We start from the raw sequence: 22,563 nt of genomic DNA, 5'->3' as shown, positions 1-22,563 counted from the left end.
TATTATACACAACACCAAATCTAAAAAAATTCTACACAAATAAAAATTTAAAAACTTGTTTTAGACTTTTTTTATTACAAATTAATGACTTTTTATTGTGATTGTTTAATTAATTTTTTTCCAGTAATTTCTCAGCAACTTCTACCCAATAAAATGTTTTAGAGCTTGATATAACTACAAAAAATATTTATATTAATTTAAAAAATGTCAATGTTTTTTTTTTTTTTGTTTAAGATTTTATTAGCCTAATTTTCATTACTTTTCCATGTCTAGAAATCCTTTTTTTTTTTTTCACCATATCCAGGTTTTCCCTGAATTCTTTCATACCCAAGGCTTGGATCTTAAATAAAAATGACAGATTAAAAAGAAAGCTTACATCTTGATTTTTTTAAGCTGTTGCAGTTTGTTTTTAGATTGTTTTATTTTAAGATATCTTGTGCCCTGCTTGGAAGTCTAGTTTAATTTTGTAGCAAGTATCACACAAACTTTTTATTAATTATTTTGAAAGAGAGACCAAAAGCAATATACAGTATGCAATGCATGCAACATCTAAATCACAAATTGTTCATTTCACTCCAGTCTCCGTGTTTGTCCTATGTGCTAAAATGGCAGCATGCAGGTGGAATACAGGGCGTCCCTCACCGGATGAGCAGCTGCACTGAATGTCAATACTAACGTAAACCGTTCATACTCCAGGTAAAACTGTTAACGGATGCCGAGTTGGAGTTGTGAACTCAATGCTACAGTTGTTTGTTTTGCCAGCCACATTCAGCCCCCATAAACAACCTCTGTTTCACATTGGGGCATGTGTACAGCAAACACTGATTCAGCATACGGCACATCAAACTGGTGGAGTATATTTGCTGGCTGTTAAGAAGCGGTGTGTTATTCTCAAAATAAACAGCTGTGAGTTTGTCCTGGAGCTGAGAACATGACAGTATTTGAAGAGATGTCATGTGAATCTCCCATCATTCTCTGTTTTTGGCAAACAGAGGACTAAAATCATACTGCATCATTATGTACTTTTTGTATCGCCCCTTACAAATGTGTAAATAATGCACTGTTATCCAAGTCTTTGCTGTTTCTATCAAATGTGGCTTTGAGAGAGAATATGTATTAAATAGAGAAGGTCGGGGTTAGTTGTCTCAAGGGATATTTCAGTTTTGAATGTGATTTTTTGGTGTGTTTAATTGTTGTTTCTATGTTTCATTTTCCTGAAATAGGCTCTTATTGACTTTCAAATACAATGTTACACTTGCCCAGACCTCCTCTACTTATTAGATGATTAACCTGGAGATGATCTTAAAGGGATGGCTCACCTTCAGTTGGTCCTCATTGACTTGTAAAGTGTTTTTTTCTTCTTCTCCATACTATGGAAGTCAATGGGGACAGCAACTAAAGGTGAGCTGTCCCTTTAAATTACAAGTGTAGCGTATGGGAATTGAATCTTTTTTTGTTGTTGACATTTTATAAATTGTAAATTGCACCGGAATTATTTCATACAGATTTCATATAGACAACAAAAAAATATTGCAATTCATAGACAAGTATGTTGTCAAAGAAGACACCATATAAAACCTCCTGTAGAAAAACATGAACTGGCTTTGTTTACTGGGGCTGAACTGTATCATTTCTTTCTAAATGATCTGTGATCCAGATCCTGTCTCTGTAATCCCTCTAATGCTGTATAAACCCACTGTCACAATGACCTGAAGGAGATGAGTAATCACCTTCTAAACCAGATCCAGAGTTTTGAAAACTCTCACACTATGTTGAAACAATTTTGATTTGAGTATGGAAAATCAGGCTATTTGACTTGTTGATATTTGTGGGGGAAAAACTCAATGATAGGCTACTTCTCGAAGTAGGCAGGTACGTTTGAATTAAAAATAATACGAATCGATTCTTACGCTATCGACTCGTTCAAACGAATCGGTTGAATGAAGACTCAGTGACTCAACTATAACACACAAGACGCTAGATTCGAAAAAGCGCACTATAAATAAATCATAAAACTACTCGTACTGCCATATTTTTCTTTATTTAGCAGAAATAAAAAGCATAGTACGCTATTCCAAAACGATCTGATCGAATCATTTTTAACAGAACTAGTTTATAAGATTCGAGTCATTGGAATGAATCAAACCTCCTCCATTGACTCACACACAAACTTCTCACTCATGCCTCCGCGCGCTTCTCTCCTGACCTGTACGTTTTCTTCGACTTTTTAAAATATGATAAGAATTATTTTTTATTTAAAGTAGGTCAAACTGCTGTTGAGTAAGGTGTTTTCCAGTTTGGTGAAATCACAGACAGGGAGTGACGGATAAGCGGGTATTTAATCCGCTGGCAGATGTGCGTTTCCATCAGAGCTCCGGCACAAGATTTAATCATTTCCTCGGTGTACCAAAGAGCAAAGACGTTGTCGAGGTCGACTGCTGCCAGATTTGAAGTTAATCTTCACAGCGGACCCATGTTTGCGCTCAGTTGAGCCCGTGCGCTCTCGGTCTCTCGGCACCGTTATGTCCTGAGAGCACCGCGGGAGGGATGCGCATTCACGGTGACTTATTCTGGAAAGTGATGCCCAGTTAGCACCTATGGATGTGAGGATGGGTGACTCCCAGCAGTAGCCTACGAGTGAGTGGAAAGACGCTGCTCGGATGGAAATTATTCCTGTATGGATACAAAAAGAAGAAGGAGATGGATGTTGAATGTTCCTCCTGCAGGTGCAGCATGCTGAAGGGGACAGGTGTGAGCTTCATCCTGCTGTGTCTGATGGCAGAAGTCAGTCTCAGCGCGCAGCAGGTCTTGAGAATCGGTGAGAAGGAAAACAGCTGTGTGCTTTTATCTGTGCATTTACATTTCTAGATGCTTTTGTTGTTTATTTCGCCTTATTCGGTGGCTGTGAGTCTGAATGTCACTGCATTAGATAACAAACTAGAAATCAACTTCTTTAGGTTTTGTACCTGAAATATGCTCACTTCTGTTCCATAAAAGTATAATTTTAGAGAAGTAGTTGGACTCTTAGTCACTTAAAAATGTCTGGATGTCATTTTATTAGATTTAATATCAAAATAAGTTACATTTATTTTAAAGAAGTATGCTAGCACAAGCACATTTAAAAAAAAAAAAAAGAAAAAAAAAAGAAGTAATCTGTCAAATTTATTTTTGTTTTGTAAATAAAACAAAGATTATTGGAGTACGCTTTGCAAGAAAATACTATTTCAGTCTTTCTGCTTAAAATTGTCATTAAATTGAATGTGTTGTTGTCGTTTCTTTGTAATAATTTGTGAAATTTACTATGAGTGAAGATTAAAAAAGCAAATCATATACTAAATGTTTTTAGTATATTTTTAATAAAACAATGGCTATAACGACACCTGTGTAAATATGAATTGATAAATCTTGAGAAATCCACTTAAAATCATCAAAGCACCAGTTGATTGACAGTAACTGAGTAACATTGATGAAGAAGATTTTGGTTCGTTTTCTGCAGATGCAGTTTGATGTTCTCTTATCAAATGTAATGACATTCAGACATTTGGTGCAACTTGAGTTAGTTTTTCTTGACAAAACTGAATTAATTTTGGTGCCTTTTGGTTAACTTTTGAATTGCATTTGGCTTTTCTTATTAGAAAATAATTTTAACAATCTTTTGTTATGTAAAGCATGTGGCTAACACTGGTGAGTGCTTGTTGGATAGATTTATCTACTTGGAATCATAGTTGAGTCTTATGCTTACATCGGCCCAATTTGAACTTGGCCACCAATCCTATCTATTTAACAGAACATCATTCAACCTGAGTTCTCAACCTAAGTCTTTAGTTTGTGTTTGTATGTCTTTGAAAATGGTTTTGCATGAGGTAACATTGATGTCAATTTCTTCTAATCCTGATTTGTCAGTCTTGAGGTCTTTTGAGATAAAGCATGGACGGATATGCTAAAAATGCAGAAGTCAAACTTCTGTTAACAGTTGCTTATGATCTGTTTATGGTCTGGGTTTATTGAGATTTGTAATTCAATGCATTTCAGCCATGAATGTCATACGTTTGTGAATGATGCATAACTCATGTAAAGATTGTGTGTTATTGTTCACAACATAGTTTGGGTGTTAACAGTGAAGTCATGTTATTTAACAATTAGAATGATTGGCTTTAGAGGTGGTTAATAATTCTCTTTGAGGTCTTTTCATAATGTTCTTTGTGTGTTTAATCCGTCTGTATAATTTCTTCTGGTTTGAGGTCGAATCTAATCTTTGTTTCTCTGCAAACCTTTAATCTGCTCCATATGGCTGATGTTTCAATTAGTCCTCTCAGCTTTTGCTGGTTAGAAACCCAGTAGCTGGGTGATACTGGAAAATCGTCCCCGTTAAGCATGTTAAACGAGTGCAGGGCTAATCTGCTTTCTGCTCAGAGACCCTCAGAGTGAGGACTGATGCCCGGCATCCAGAAAAACCCTTCACAACACAACACTGCGAGGATGCATGAGCTTGAGAAATGTAGAGTATTAACAGTTTGGTAATGAGATGCTGTCTACAATTTATGGTGTGAAAAGATGAATTTCAGTATGTTTTAAATTTTATTTAAACAGACTAGTTTTGGAAGCTAGAAAAGAGATGACCAGGTCACATTTCACCTTAAAATCAAAACACTCAAAATCAAATATTTATTTATTTTCTTAAGGATTTAATTGTTTTGTTTCAATTGTTTTACATTAAATATTTTCTTATGTAAATATATATATATATATTATACATTAATAAAAATATAATACATTTGTTTATATAGTATATATTATAATATATTCATTTATTTGCATTATTATAATAAATACTGGGGGGTTAAATGGGGTTATCCATATATATATATATATATATATATATATATATATATATATATATATATATATCTATATATATAGTTTACATTTTTTATCTTGTTCTTTTTTTTTTTATGTCTTATAATAATAAATATAAAATATTATAATATGTGTGTTTCATGACTTAATTGTCATGAAAATTCTGTCAAAACGCAAAGTGCCCCATTTTATGGTCTTAAAATATAGGCGCAATTTTCTTATAATTAAATATAAATATAATTACTTATTTATTTATACTTGACATATTCTTGACAAAATGTTTTTTTTTTTTTTTTCACCTATAAAGTACTTTATGTAAAGCATCACCATGATGTTCATGATCAGATTAATCAGATGCTGTAATTTCACTCAAAACAGTGATAAATAAGATTTTTTTTTTTAAATGAATTTAAGCATAAAAACAAAGCATTTTATTGGCCAGTTCTAGAGCGATCATGTACCCAGAACAGAGACAGAGACATCTCAGTCTCATACTCATCAAACACACACACACACACACACACACACACACACACACACTGGCTGTATTTCAGTGATGTGGGATAGTGGGATGTTGAATGAATGGAGGAAACAACTGCATCTTTGTCCTCAGATCCTTTAGCGGTTCACTCACATCGCAGTGAGCTCCATCTCTCCAACACAACACTCACAACAACAAAACAGCACAGTAACTGGCACAGTGTCACGATTATATGACACAGATTTGAGGACAATCAGGATTGGTTTCGACAGAATTTTGCTTCTTAGGATATTTGATTCAAAATGTATTAGTTAAAACCTACCCTGGTGGTCAAAAGTGTTTTTCAAGGGTTCTTTTTTTATGTTTCAGGCTAATAAAAGTCTCTTACGCTCACCAAGGCTGCATTTACTGATTAGAAACACAATAAAAACAGTAATATTATGAAATAATATTACAATTTAAAATAATTGTTTTTTACTTGAATATATTGTAAAATGTGATTTATTCCTGTGATGCATGGCTGAATTTTCAGCATCATTACTCCAGTCTTCAGTGTCACATGATCCTTAAATAATATGCTGATTTGCTCCTTAATTGTTGCCAGATAGTATGGTTGCTAAGTTTTTAATTTATTATTATCAAGTTTTTATTATTATCAGTGTTGAAAACAGTTGTGCTGCTTAATATTTTTGTGGAAACTGAATCATTTTATTTTTCAGGATTTTTTGAGGAATTTTGAAAAGAGATGCATTTATTTGAAATAGATGTAACATTATAAATGTCTTAATTGTCACTTTTGATCAATTTATTGCATCCTTACTGAATAAAAGTATTCATTTCTTTTCTCTCTCTGGTAGTGTATCACCGTTTCCACAAAAATACCAAGCAGCACAACTGTTTTCAACATTGATAATAATCAGAAATGTTTCTTGAGCAGAAAATCAGCATATTAGAATGATTTCTGAAGGATCATGTGACACTGAAGACTGGAGTAATGATGCTGAAAATTCAGCTTTGATCACAGAAATAAATTACATTTTAATTTTAAATTGTAATATTTCACATTATTACCATTCTTACTGTATTTTTCTTCAAATAAATAGGGCCTTAGTGTGCTTAAGAGACTTTTAAAAACATTAAAAATCTTTATCATGCCAAACTTTTGACCAGTCGGTGGTGCTAATGGGTTTGAAGGACTGATATTGCTATCAGGACTGTTCCGTTTTCGAAGATGCATTCACATTATTTGTAATACGAGATTCATAATTTGTTAAATGTAGCTTTAAGTAGAACATTGCATGTTTTTGTTGGTCTTAATGGAGTTTCAGTCAGTCAGTGAAATACTGCTTTGTTTCAAATCAGCAGTCTCAAAGACAAACCAAGGTCTTCCGTGTGACACGCAAACATTAAAACAAAAAACCCAGAGCCTGAAATCAATTAATTCCGATTTATTCTGCTTCATGGCAAATTGTGCAATTTGTCAAAGTCACACTTTTAACTGATGCCTTCATTTGATTAGCATTTCATTACCCAAAAGCCCCTGCAATGATGTCAGAGCTGGAGACACGTCTGCCGATGAGGTGCAAACCGGTTGTGAACTTCATGCACGATGCTGATTTGAGTGTTTAAGGTTCATCAAGTGTTTCTTTCTCTGAAATTGAGCCCAGTTGTTTCTCAAATTCTAATTTGCATGTTGGTCTGTGATTGGATGATTATATAATAGGTCAACAGGTCAGCCCATCATATCATTTCTCTCTGCACGAAGCTCAGTTTTTGAATGATAAAAACTCTATTCAGGTTCATATGCGTCTGCTCTCTGAACTTAAAAACAGCAAAACTCAGCAGATCAGAATAGTGGAACGCTTCTCTAATGAAAAGCAGTCCTCATTTGTGCTGCTACATCTCTGCTGGAAGTCACATGAAGGTGAGGATGCTGGAGGAATCTGGCATGTTCAATGTTTCTTGCTCCGCTGCTCAGCCTTATTTTCATCAGAGCTGTGTTTCGCTCCTGTAATGCACTGCTGCTTTTGAGGTGATATTTGCCCTATACGCAAATGTCAGATCAGGATTTGAATAAGATCCTTGAGATGACCTCCGTCTGGTATTTGTAAATAAACAAGAGCCACACACGAACAGGAGAGTTTGAGAAAGGGAAGCTGAATGAAAAAATAAATAAAGCAATTAATTTAATGTAATTCAAACAGAATTGAGTTTAATTTAATTTAGCAGATTTCAAGTGATTACAAAGGTGTTTCAGCTTAACATATAAAATACAGTTTTGAGGTTTTTTTTTTTTTTAAGTTTTTTACCAAATATAAAGAAATAAACAGGAGTTAGAGAAAGAAAAGACTTGTTTTACTGGAAATATTACCAAATGAAACTGAAAAATAAAATGTAATTAAAACGGATTATTATAAAATAATTAATTCAATGTAATTAAAAATAAATGTTATTGAAATTTAATTACATTTAATTTAATTTCAATTTTGAGGATTAATATAGGAAAAAATGGACTTAAAATATTTGTAACAAATACCAGTACAATAACCAGGTATTCAAAAACAAATACAATTTATTTTATTCTCATACATATTAACTAACTGATTGTAAGAAATCTGAATAAATGCATTTTGAAAATATGATTATTTAAATAAAATTGAATAAATGCAAGTAGTTAATAATAAAAAATGGCATAATTTTTTTGAGTGCAAAAATCTTACCTGTTTCATTAAGCGTATGAATGACTGACAAAGAAGCATCACATTAAGTTTATTAGTTTATGTTAAAACTGTGTAATCCAAATAGATGGACATTTTTTATTCAAATACATAAATCTTAAATTTAGGCTTAAATATTTGAGTCTATAAATGAGTTAGCACATGCTATTTTGCTGATGATGATTCCAGGTTGATTGTCAGGAGTTTGTTGGACCGGTGGGGTTTCTTGATTATTTGGGAGAGTCAGCAGGAAGCTCATGTCAGCAGCGACTCCATGCTGGTAAACCCAAACAGAGAGCTTTACATGGAGAGGCTCGTGGAAACTGGTCACTTACCAGCAGATGCTCTATTCACCACAGTGTTAGGTAGTTAATCTCAAAATGGAGCATGTGGTCTGTTTACAGATGTCGGTTAGAATGTGCACAAGTTGACTTTGAGTTTGTGGAGCTTCTGCTAATTAAGCCGGTAATGGCTTGATTTAGTGCTTGGCCATTGAGTTTTGATTTTACCTTTTAATTTCAAAGATAAACGAATGTCAACTTTAGGCTGTACTCATGGTTGCAGAATGCTATGGATCCAGTACTGTAAAGTATAATGGTGTACTTAAGTAGTGAATAATTACTATATTCATATATCATTGTATGTACAGTATACCGTTTATTTCAGCAAGGCAAAAAAGCAATTTTTCAAACGCCGTGTGAGGCATTGACCCTCCAGCACTGCGAACCTTGACACTGCATTTGTTTCTGATGACATCAGTGACTATACACACATCTGTGAAAACCAGGTGCCTTAACCAGTAACCTGGCAACAAGCAGATCAGGACCCCGTCATGGTTGACTTCCTCGCTGCCTGAGAAAGAAACAGCTCTTATTTAAGCCAGAAATTTAAATAGCATTTAAAGGAATGAAAAAAGGAATGTTATTGTTGCAGAGCTGCTCTGCATTGATATTCTAATATAATCTGGTTGGTGAAAAATAAATAGGAGAGTTTGTGGTTGCTGTCCTTTATTTTCTCTTCTGTTAAGGGCTCATAGTTATGTATTTCTCACCTTGTATCATATATTTTAAATGTTATATATTCAGCTTAAGCTAAATATCTGCTATGTACTTTATGGCTTTGTTCAAAAACTTGCTTGCTGTATACTGCCTAAATAAGCAGCAGACTTCTAAGTCAGCATCCTAACTGAAATGGAACATCATAAGTGACTTATTTGGAACACACTAAATAGAGAGAAACTCTGTATGTCATAAACAGCACTTCTCAATTGATTTCAGCAGAGATTGGCAGGTATTGAGGCAACTCTACTAAGAATAAAAAAGGGTGTAAAATAATAAAAGGCTATTTTTATTTATATTAATATTAGTTATTAATAATAATAATACAAAATAAATTATTTGTTCTTCTTGTTATTATTAAAAATAAATGTTATATATTTTTTTATTTTAAATTATGATAAAAAAATTTTAAAGATATAATATAATATTAAATGTATTTTACTATGGAATATTTTACTACTGAAACTTGTTTCCACCACAGGATAAAAAATATAAAAAGGTAAAAGGTGACTTTTTGTTTCAGAATTGCAGGAAGTAATTTTGTAATGTGAAAAAAAGTTGGAATTGTGAAATACAAAGTAGCAATTACCTTTTGTATGTTTTATTTTATTTTTACTTGTGAGATCTAAACTCAGAATTCAGAGAAAAAAAAAAAGTTTTTTTTCTTTTTCTTTTTTTTTCTCAGTGGCGGAAACGGACTTCCATATTTTCCATATTTACTTTTTTGGTATTGAGTGATTTCATTCCAATGTATGGTTGGATTGGGTGTTTGTTAGGTGATGCTGCCAAAACAATGTATCTTATAAGGCAGTGTAATTTTGCTGTCTACTTTTTGGAACAAACTGTGATGCTTTAAAGGGGTCATATGATGTGATTTCAAGTTTTCCTTTCTCTTTGGAGTGTTAAAAGCTCTTGGTGCATAAAGAAGATCTGTAAAGTTAAAGCAAAGACTAAAGTCTCAAATCCAAAAAGATATTCTTTATAAAAGTTAAGAGTCAAGCACTCCTACCTAAAACGCAAAGAAAGAAGGCGTAACTTTTATTTTTGCTGATGCCACCGCAGCCATGTTGTGGAGTCGCTGTGTGTTACGTTGTGAAAGCCAAAATACTTTGTTTGGTCTTCCAAAAGAGGACACAACTAGAAATCAGTGGTTAAGTTGTATTTACAACACTGTTCCAGAACAGTCCGACCCAAATATTCAGATGTGTGCAGCGCATTTTGTAGAGGATGAGGACTGTTTCCTGTAAGAGTAGACTAGAATGTCGGTGTCTGTTTCTATAAAGTGGCAATTCCAACTTTGCAAGGACAGTCTAGCACTTCTGACTCACAGTCTGTAAGTACGTTTTTATATGTAAAGGATTTGCCACTGATGATTCAAATAAGAGTTTCGAGCAGTGTAGAGTAACTGTTAGAGCTTGTTGTTTGTTGTTTCTCCGAAAACAAATGCAGACATGGTTTTATGTTTACGCAGCGTGATATACAACGCAACACGTAAAAAGACAGTATAAGTCATTATAATCTGTAATCATGTCCCCACTGGATGCAGCAAATGTCTCTTTTGTAATGGGTTTTATCGGTTTTGTCTCATCACGCCGGGACACACGGCATCACAGTGTTAAGGGGCATAACATTTCCGTCACACGCTTGATGTTTTCAGCCAATCACAAAGCACTGGATAGCTGGCCAATCAGAGCACACCTCGCTTTTTAGACCGATGAGCTTTGTAAAAATCGACGCGTTTCAGAAAGACGGGGCAAAGAGGAGAAACAATAATGTACAGTATGTGGAAAATATTGTGTTTTTTAACCTTAAACCACATAAACACATTTCATTACACCAAATACACAAAATAATGTTCTTTTTAGCAACATCATATGACCCTTTTAAAATGTTGTCTAGGTAGGCAGCTCACTAGGTTTTGGAACAGAAGAGCATTGATAATAATGTTAGAAGAATATTGTTTGATATGCAAAGATGTTCAGCTATGTCAGTTTTTTTTATATGCTGAGAAAGATAATATGCATGCTTTTACAAGACATTAATAGCTATATAAACAAATATATACTGCAATTAGTTTATGCAGCATATCGTAAGACAGAAAGCATCATTAAAGCAAACATGGCAGCTGAACAGAGACACAAGTGGAACGATGAAGCTGTCAAAACAGATGAAATGAATTTGAGCGGTTCCACAGGAATGATTTAAACATCTGAAGCTTTAGTACATATTTAATTTTCATGCCCTTTTCACATAAGTGGTTCTGCTTGAGCAGCCGCAGTGAAATGTCATTACCGTGAGTTACCAACGAGAAAGTCTGTATTTTTATCCGTCCTGTGAGAATGAAATATTCCCACGGAACAGAGCGGCTCCGGTGTGGTGTGGTTTTATAACCGTAATTAACCCTGGTGTTTATAGGGCTGGATTTGAGCGTGTGGCGCCCACACAAGGCTCTCTCAGTGTGAGCATGAAAGGTGCCACAACGCCGCTGGAAGAAAAAGGTCATTCACAATCAGAGCCCAGAGGGGAGGCCTTGCCCTCTCGTTCTTTACCTCTCCTCTCTTACAACATCAATCACAATCTCTCAAAAAATCCAGTTGGAATTGTTTTTCCAGGTGCTAGCAGCCAATCGCTGATTGTTCCAGTGTTGTCATTTATAAAAAAGAACGATGTGCTGATTTGATGTAATTTGTAGGGAACAAGAAAGGGGAACAAAACAACAACTATTTTGATCAAACATCATAAATGTTAAACAAAAGATTTTACTCATCATAATAATATGTATACATGAAACGCAAACTCAAACTATTAACTAAACACAAACTACCACTAGAATATCCCATTATATAACAATATATATATATATTAGGTAAAATGTATTGTCACATAGGCACAATTAATTTTTATGTCTTTATCAGCAGGTTATTTTTTTATTTTAAATAATGTGAGCAGATGTATATTGACATAGATGTACTTGTTTTAGTTCGTAAGATTAAGGACTGTAATTATACAAACTTTAATTCATTTTACTCCATTTGTATTCATGTGCAGATATGCGTGCCTGCTCTGCAGTAAAGCAGATTTTGTGTTATTTATTTGTTTTGTCATATTTTGGCTGTAGTTGTCATGTAGATTAAAGGTCATTTAAGGATTAGAGACGTCATGACTGAAAATCCATCAACTGTTTTGTGCTGCCACAGCTTGAGAAAACAACAGCAACATTCACTCCAACTGTGACACAGCAAAGATAGCCTGTGTCTTAGAAAGTGTTTAAATTGCAGCATTTTAACCTTCATTTTACACATAAGAGTCAGATGTGTTAATAGAGGACTTTTTTTTCATTTTCTTAATTGTTTCTCTTGTGACTTCAAAGCACATTTTATGAGAAACATCTTTTCTCGAAAAAAAGCATGACTGAAAATTCAGAGAAAGTCTCTTGGGCTGCAGTTGACATGCATTAAATGTCTAGAGCTATTTGTGTCATTGTTCAGATCTTAAAAATTTGGGCTTACTTAGGCTCACTAAAAAGTGTCAACTCAGAATTGTGTTGTTTATCTTGCAATATTTACTTATAAACTTTCAACTCAGACTTTGTTTTCCTCAGAATGCTGTATTTACATTTTGCAATTGATGATGTCGAGACATAAACGTGCATTTCTGAGGAAAAAAGTTTGCATATAAATCAGTATTGTGAGATAAACTATTAGTTAATATCTTGCAATTCTGACTTTTTTTCACACAATTCTAAGTTTAGATTTTTAAGAGATGAGCTCACAGTTCTGGAAAAAAAAAATTGAGTATATAACTCTACAACTTTAAGATTGAGATTTATAATTTACAAAATCTGAATTGTGAGAAAAAAAAAGTCTCAAAAAGTCACAATTATTGATTTTATTTTGTGGTGAAAACAAGCTTCTGTAGTAAACACTGTGATGCTATCAAATACTGTTCTCTTTGAGCAGCACATCAGCTTCAGACTCTTGGGAAATTTTGTTTTTAACTTCCTCTTTTTGTCTGTGCAGGTGGGATTTTCGAGACACTTGAGAATGAACCGATTAGCGTGGAAGAACTCGCCTTCAAATTCGCTGTAACCAACATTAACAGAAACAGGACTTTAATGCCCAACACCACCCTCACCTACGACATCCAGAGAATCAACCTGTTCGACAGCTTCGAGGCCTCCAGACCAAACATCATTATCAAATGTACACACCTACAGAAACAAAAAACCATCACAAACACACATCATAACATTCATTCCATATAAAACTTTCCAAGGACTCTAAAATTTCTAGCGCCACGCTTTACCATTTAAGCTACAGGAATGATAGCAAAAAGAGCTCAGTACCAAAACATACATGATTGTATACACTGTAAAAATATTTTAAGAAGTTGTAAATAAAACAAATATTATTGGAATATGTTTTAAAAGAAAATACCATTTTCAGTTTTTCTGTTTTAAAATTTAATGTTTAATTGAATGTGTTGCATTTTTTTTTTTTTTTGCAAATCTTTGAAGAATTTACAGCAAATTTGTTTTAGTGTCCCATTACTTTGTTTTTATATAATTGCTATGGGAGCCTGTTTTCACCACGGAATAAAACATTTAATTGTGACGTTTTATCTCACGATTTAGACTTTTCTTTTTTTTTAGAAAATGTCAGAATTATGAGATATAAACTCAGAATTGCTAACTTTTTTCTCATATTTCCAAGTTTATATCTCACTTTTTTTTCTTTCTCTGAATACTGAATTTACATCTTGAAATTCTATTATTTTGTATTTTGCCACTGAATAAAAAAGATAAAAAGTTGCAATTACCTTTTTTTTTTAATCTTGTGGCAGAAACGAGCTTCTATAAATTGCACTGTAATACACTGTAAAAAAAATTGATGATCAGTAAGTCATGGCAACATTTGTAAATTTCAACAAGATCCAACTAGGCAAGATTTTCAAAATAAGTTGAAATAACTTGTACAGCCAATTTTATTGTATTTAAAAATTTAAGGTAGCAAGGCTAAACTATACTTTGCTTCCAAAGTATATTACAAGTCTTTTATACTTAAGTAGAAAGAAGCACTCCACCAGATCATCAATTGGGATTCAATAAGAAGTACCTGGGGTGTATTCAGAACATGGAAAATCAGCTTTCTCTTACTATGCTCCTTAGATGTGGAACGATTTTCAAATTATTACTCTTTTAGAAGCAATTCCTTCTTTGAATATTTTTTAATAATTAATTGTAGCATGTAATGAATCAACCTTGTTTTAATTAAGCTGTTGATTTATGAATACTGTTTTGCTTTGGTCATATATAATTTTGTTTTGTGTCTTGTATAAGTTACTTTTTTTAATTTATGTGAAACTTCTGTATGGTCATCTTGGCCAGGACTTCCTGGAAGAAGAGATTTCATTCAATCACAATGGGACCTTCGTAGAAAAATAAAGGATAAATGATGGTGGTATTTTATGGTGCCTGGGAGGCTCAGTGTTTACACTTTGGGAGAAACAAACCCATGAATGGCATACTTAAGAGACTTTATTTTGACATAAAAGTTTGTTAATAAAGTGAGTGATGTTCTTTTCTCAATGGCAGCCTGTGATCAGCTGGCTCTCGGTGTGGCCGCCGTGTTCGGGCCGTCCCACAGTTCTTCAGTGAGTGCGGTCCAGTCCATCTGCAACGCTCTGGAGGTTCCCCACATCCAGACCCGCTGGAAACACCCATCTGTGGACAACAAGGACAGTTTCTACATCAACCTGTACCCAGATTACGCCTCCATCAGCCGCGCCGTGCTCGACATCGTGCAGTTCTACAAATGGAAAGCAGTGACGGTGGTGTACGAGGACGCAACAGGTGCGACGGCTGATTTTTATTACTCAGAAATTTCTCATTCATTGCTTAGGAACGTGGCGTTCTCAGATATAACACAAATATCAACTTTGGCGTGTATGCTTCTTCTAAAAAAATAAATGTGTGATATAAAACAGACACAGATGAGACAGTTATTTGCATGAGATGGAACACAGGAAACACACACACATATGTAATGGCCTCATACAGCAGTGATATAATTAAATAGAATTATATTGAACTTTTCCATGTGTGCAGGAATCATATTAATGTGTATATACCATAATTATCAACCATCCTGTGAGTGACTGATGGTTGCTAAGATCTCAATGCTTTATGAAAAATTTTCATAATTCACATTTTGGCTCTGAATTTGACATTTTTGCAGAAACTGGTGTGATAAATATTTACCTCGAGATCATATCTGGAATAATTTGTTTGCTGAAATGACTTTTCTTCATTATTAAAAAAGATTTGGATATGATTAACTGTGTGTAATTTGTAAGGGCTTAAAAATATTTTTCCTGTTTAATTTGAGATGATGAATATTTGAATTAAAGCTGAAAATCAGCTTTAAAATGTTATGTGCTAAATCTGAGTCAAAGCAGAACTTGATTAACTCAATTAACACTCTACACTACTGTAATATTTTTTTAAAACATAATATTTTTTTTTTACCAAGGCTACATTTATTTGATTAAAAATGCAGTAAAATCAGTAATATTGTGAAATATTATTAAAATAATATAACTGTTTTCTGTTTGAATGTGTTTTAAAATGTTTATTCCTGTGATCAAAGCTGAATTTAAGAATTATTATTCCATTCAGAAATCATTCTAATATGCTGATTTCTTATAATTTCAGTGTTGAAAACAGTTGTGCTGCTTCATATTTTTGTGGAAACCATGATACATTTTATTTCAGGACTATTTAATGACTAGAAAGTTCAAAAGAACCATACTTCTTTGAAACATTTCTAAGATTATACGTCTTAACTTTCACATTTGCTAAATAAAAGTATTAATTTTTTGTTTCTATAATCTTTGTTGATTTTGTCTATGTAATATTTTTAGGGCTAATTCGTCTTCAGGAGTTGATCAAGGCTCCGTCACGCTACAGCATCAAGATCAAAATCCGACAGTTACCGATGGGAAGTAAAGATGCTCGACCACTTCTTAAAGAGATGAAGAAGGGGAAAGAGTTTTGTGTCATCTTTGACTGCTCGTACCAGACTGCAGCGGACGTCCTCAAACAGGTAATACACCAGGACCGAACTTAATTGAGATTCCCTTTTAAATTCCAATTTAGTTTTGAATTTAAATTGAGGTACCAAACAGGACGAAGATTTGCATTTCAAATTAGAATGTTTGAACGCATCTTGAATTTTGAATACGACTCATTTTGGACTGGAAAAGCAAAGATTGTAAAGAAAGTTCTGAAAAAAGTTTAAAGTAAAATTTTATAGGCACAACACCTGTGTTGATTCTGATATTGTGAGATATTGTTACATTATTCAGTGATGTCTGATGCCATGCACTGACTTCCTCAAATCCTATTTATTGTGTTACAGCAATAAAAAATACTACTAATCCCTAAACTAAATCCCTATCAGTTGTGATGCATTTGATTGTCCCATTTTGTTTTTAAAAACATTTCTTGACCTATTTTCTAAAAGATACAGATATGCTCTAGATATCTAACGCATGCTTCCTGTTACAGCAGATCCTTTACTCAACCTAACAATGGGAATGAGGAAAAGAATAATCACAAATTATGTGAAATCTGTGGGTTATTTGTTCATAATATGAGTGATGTAATATCTGTTTGAATGGAGGATGCTGGTGTAGATGGAGGTTTAACTTCTCTCTCTCTCTCTTTCTGCTGTAGCTCTTGTCTATGGGCATGATGACTGAATATTACCATTTCTTCTTTACCACTCTGGTGAGTTTCATATATGGAGTTTTTCTTTGGTTCTGTCATTGTTTTGATTTGAAATTGCAACAAGGCTGGTTCTGCTGATGTGCATTTTGTTTTTAGTCAATAAAGTGCTGCAGGAATGACATATTTTTGTAGGCCAATCTGGAAATTCGCATCACTCTGGTTTCCTCGACAAAAACCCAATATGATTTTTTCCATTGCCTTTCAGATTATTGCAGAAAATAAGCTCTAGGACCAACGAAAGTTTAAGATTCTTACATGTTTTGTTCATCATGATAATCTTCACAACTATTATGAATCCTGAAGCCTAAATGCAACTGCCACAAGTAAAAAGCTAAATGTAGACTATAAACAAACTACACCACGGTCACACATGGTTTCACTAAAAAATTGAATTAGTATATTTGGCAAGAGCGCAATTATAAACACGAGGCTGTGAAAGTGACTATAGATAGATGAGTTTACCTTTCACAAGACAAATAAAAGGTTCTTTTTAAATACCTATTTGCTGAGGTATTTTATGTTATAGAATAAAACTTGAAAATATCTTGAGCTTGTGTTCACCACAAACTGTATTTTAGGCATTTTCCAAAATCTCATTCATTGACTTCAGGATGTTAAAAGCATAACTCCTAAAATCTCGTTTCTGGGTTTAGGTCTACAAAAATAGGTCATCCATACCGTGCTCTACAGCTAGAAATCAAGCAGCATTTTCAGAAAAGGAATCTATTGTTAAACTTCATGTATTGATGTAACTGTATGACACACTTCAGGATCTGTTTGCGTTGGACCTGGAGCCGTACCGATACAGTGGCGTGAACATGACGGGTTTCCGTCTGCTCAACATCGACAATCCTCATGTGGCGTCAGTGGTGGAGAAATGGTCCATGGAGCGACTGCAGGCTCCACCCAAACCCGAGACAGGCCTGCTGGATGGAATGATGACAGTCTGTCCACTCTCTCTGTCTATGTATTTTCTTAAAAATAAATGTTCCAAAGGGAGTTTTTACAGAGATGCCATAGAAGAACCATTTTTGGTTCCCCAAAGAACCTTTCAGTGAACAGTTCTTAAAAGAAGCATTTTTTTCTTAGTGTGAAGAAGATTTTTATAATCTAAAGAATATAAATTACCTTTTGTGGAATGCAAAGGTTATATGTATGTTAAAGGTTTATATATATATATATATATATATATATATATATATATATATATATATATATATATAGTACAGTACAGTACAGTATACAGTAAATATATGATGATACTGAATGATTTATATATATGAAGATATGATAGTACTCCAAGGTATTTTGGTGGATAGCATGATTTTACCATGGTCTAAAAAACATAGTTATGCCATAGTACTTGACCAAAAGACAAAACTATTCTTATCTGCTGTCTTATTGAGCATTGATCAAGTCATCAGCTTTATTAAAATAGTATTTTATACAGAACAGATTAAAAACAGCAAACAGCATTAATGTTGCAAAAGTCATCAATTATGAAACAATTTCAATTTCAGCTGTTGTACAGGATACAATAGTGTCATTATTAAGCTCAGTTTAGTTCAGTGTTAATTCAGTTTAGTTCAATAACAGTGTAAAAGTCAGAAAGTTATGAAACTGGATTCAGATGTAAAGCAGCTCTATGGAAAAAAAATAGTGTCATTATTCAGCTGAATCCGTTGAGTGTTGATTCAGTCCAGTTCATTAACTGCAAAGTTCATCAATTATAAAACAAGTTAAATTCAACTGTAGAGCAGGTGGTTTAGAAAACATTGTTATTATTCAACTAATGTCAGTTCATCAGTTATAAAATTAACTTGATTCAATTAAGTTCAGTGTTGATTCAACATAGTTGAAAATCTATCAATGATGCAACGTTCAATTATGAAACAAGTTCAATTCAGTTATAAAGCAGCTCTACAGTTTACAGTCTACAGATCAGTGTTGATTCAGTTCAGTTCAATAACTGCAAAGTTCATGTATTTTGAAACAAATTTGATTAAGCTATAAGGCAGCTCTACAGAAGACTATATTGTAATTACAGTCGTGGCCAAAAGTTTTGAGAATTACATAAATATTGGAAATTGGAAAAGTTGCTGTTTAAGTTTTTATAATAGCAATTTGCATATACTCCAGAGTGATCAGATGAATTGCATAGTCCTTCTTTGCCATGAAAATCAACTTAATCCCAAAAAAACCTTTCCACTGCATTTCATTGCTGTCATTAAAGGACATGCTGAGATCATTTCAGTAATCATCTTGTTAACTCAGGTGAGAATGTTGACGAGCACAAGGCTGGAGATCATTATGTCAGGCTGATTGGGTTAGAATGGCAGACTTGACATGTTAAAAGGAGGGTGATGCTTGAAATCATTGTTCTTCCATTGTTAACCATGGTGACCTGCATAAGAAACGCGTGCAGCCATCATTGCGTTGCATAAAAATGGCTTCACAGGCAAGGATATTGTGGCTACTAAGATTGCACCTAAATCAACAATTTATAGGTTCATCAAGAACTTCAAGGAAAGAGGTTCAATTCTTGTAAAGAAGGCTTCAGGGCGTCCAAGAAAGTCCAGCAAGCGCCAGGATCATCTCCTAAAGAGGATTCAGCTGCGGGATCGGAGTGCCACCAGTGCAGAGCTTGCTCAGGAATGGCAGCAGGCAGGTGTGAGCGCATCTGCACGCACAGTGAGGCGAAGAATAGACTTTTGGAAGATGGCCTGGTGTCAAGAAGGGCAGCAAAGAAGCCACTTCTCTCCAAAAACAAAACATCAGGGACAGATTGATCTTCTGCAGAAAGTATAGGGAATGGACTGCTGAGGACTGGGGCAAAGTCATATTCTCCGATGAAGCCCCTTTCCGATTGTTTGGGGCATCTGGAAAAAAAGGCGTGTCCGGAGAAGAAAAGGTGAGCGCTACCATCAGTCCTGTGTCATGCCAACAGTAAAGCATCCTGACACCATTTATGTGTGGGGTTGCTTCTCATCCAACGGAGTGGGCTCACTCACAATTCTGCCCAAAAACACAGCCATGAATAAAGAATGGTACCAAAACACCCTCCAACAGCAACTTCTTCCAACAACCCAACAACCAGTTTGGTGAAGAACAATGCATTTTCCAGCACGATGGAGCACCGTGCCATAAGGCAAAAGTGATAACTAAGTGGCTCGGGGACCAGAATGTTGAAATTTTGGGTCCATGGCCTGGAAACTCCCCAGATCTTAATCCCATTGAGAACTTGTTGTCAATCCTCAAGAGGCGGGTGGACAAACAAAAACCCACTAATTCTGACAAACTCCAAGAAGTTATTATGAAAGAATGGGTTGCTATCAGTCAGGATTTGGCCCAGAAGTTGATTGAGAGCATGCCCAGTCGAATTGCAGAGGTCCTGAAAAAGAAGGGCCAACACTGCAAATACTGACTCTTTGCATAAATGTCATGTAATTGTCGATAAAAGCCTTTGAAACGTATGAAGTGCTTGTAATTATATTTCAGTACATCACAGAAACAACTGAAACAAAGATCTAAAAGCAGTTTAGCAGCAAACTTTTTGAAAACTAATATTTATGTAATTCTCAAAACTTTTGGCCACGACTGTACAGTTTTGTTCTTAACTGATCATCAATACAGTCAAATTGATAATATTACTGAATATTAAGTTCTTCTGAACCCACTATTTGATTCAGAATCAAGCGAGTCGTGTCGTTATGTGAACAGATTCCTGTGGTCTAGTTTCATGAGTAATGGCTCATTTCTGTGTGTGCCGCAGACTGAAGCAGCGCTGATGTATGACGCTGTGTATATGGTCGCTGCTGCGTCCCAGCGAGCGTCTCAGGTCACCGTCAGCTCACTGCAGTGTCACCGACACAAACCCTGGCGCTTCGGCTCGCAATTCATCAGCATGTTTAAAGAGGTAAATGCACCTGTTTAAACCCTCGTCCAAAACCAAAAGAACAGTTCACCCACAGATCATCATTTACTCATCATGTATGTTTGGAATGATGGCCGAATTATCATTTATAATCTTTTAAACTGTGTCAGACGCTTCTGAACTCTGATAGAGAGTTCAGTCTGTTTAGTCTAAATGCATCATTACTCACTTCTCTGGAGAGTGTTTCGAGCCACTTCTAAACAACTGCAGATGATTTATGTGCGGACAGTCTCTCTCTCCCAATGATAACTTCCAAGTGTTCTTGTCAGAGCTTGCTGTGTTGGAAGAGGTATTGTTGAGTCAGCATGTTGGCATCGCAGTCTGAGGATGAATGTGTGTTGGATGAGAGCGTAATGGCTCTAGCTGAATTAGTGATGCTGTGTGGCTGAACACATTATAGTGAAGCTGTGTTCATTTAAAGGTGAAGCATGTCATTTCTGCTCTACTAGTGATGCTGAACGGAATTGTTACCAAATGAACCGACATGAGAACGTTAACCTGATTTCCGCTGCTGAGAAACCCAGAAATGTGTAAAAGGTCAGATTCGCTGTTTCTATGCGGATCACGTATCGTGAATTATTTGATTTAAGTCTGGACTTCAGAGTGTGTTCGTGAATCATTTGATTTACATCAGAACTTCAGAACGTGAATCATTTGATTCAGACTGGGGTTTCGGAGCACACATTGAGTATCTTTTTTTTATTTCTTTTTTTATCGAGCAGTACAAAACATCAAATTATTAAGGCAGTACACTCATAAAAACAAAAAGAAAAAACAAAGAAAGTATGCACATACGATGTGTATACTTTCTTTGTTTTTTTCTAATGTATACAAATCTTTTAAGAAAATTAACCAAGGGTTTTTTTTTTTGTTTTTTTTTTTACACAGTTTTACTAGGAACACCATGGTTAAACTATGGTTAGTGTAGCATAACCATAGTTAATTTATAGCTACCATTATTTAATTATGGATTTATTTATTTTTTATAATTAAAACAAATATAAAAATTAAAAAGTAATACAGTTTGGACTGCTTTAGGATTAACAGAACATTAGATAGTTTCCATTTACTTGTCTAGATCAACTTTGAATAAAGAAAAGAGAGGTTTAGAGCCAGTGAATTTTTATGTATGTGAAATTTGACTTGCAAGAAACACAAATTAAATGACTTTTCCTATATTTTCTTTTGAGTACTCAAACTATCGAAAGAAAACGTCTTCAAAATGAGATTGGATGAACATTTTAAAAATCTGACTATAATTTCTCTGTATGGGTACATTGCCAACACATTAGAATGAATCTTCCTCAGAAAAGTGATCAGAATATCACTTCAATGTCTAATTTATATTATAATTACGTCCACAAAATTTTTGTGAAATTTGAATTTAATCATTAATCTGTTGTTTGACCTCTTCATATTTAAGGAGAGATCTCCAGTTTAACCAAAATAATTGTCCCTAGCAGCAATTTTGATCAAACAGTTAAATGGCTGTTGCCTGCTGTTGTGTCACCACCAGTGCCAAAATCAAACCTACGCCCTTGCTGGCGGTGGTGATGATGATGATGATGATGATGATGATGATGACCTTGATCTTAGTGAGCATTAATGGGACCGTTAATGCAGTCTACATTAAGCATTGTTGGTTCTGGCATGTTTAATCGTGTATGCTTTTGGTGATTTTAGCTCACTGTACATGTGATCTGAGCAGGACGTGATAGAAAAGGAAG

The 22,563-nt window shown here is 34.5% G+C and overlaps 1 pseudogene; it reads left to right on the top strand.

Annotated features, from left to right (window-relative positions):
* The first annotated feature begins 315 nt into the window (after window positions 1-315).
* The window catches only part of LOC109058625, a 33,290-nt pseudogene continuing 11,042 nt past the window's right edge, over window positions 316-22,563 (top strand).

The sequence above is a fragment of the Cyprinus carpio genome, chromosome B15, assembly GCF_018340385.1.
Source record: "Cyprinus carpio isolate SPL01 chromosome B15, ASM1834038v1, whole genome shotgun sequence".
NCBI classification, from domain to species: domain Eukaryota; kingdom Metazoa; phylum Chordata; class Actinopteri; order Cypriniformes; family Cyprinidae; genus Cyprinus; species Cyprinus carpio.
Note: the sequence above shows the minus strand (reverse complement) of the source record. Positions and strands in the feature narration are given on the sequence as shown.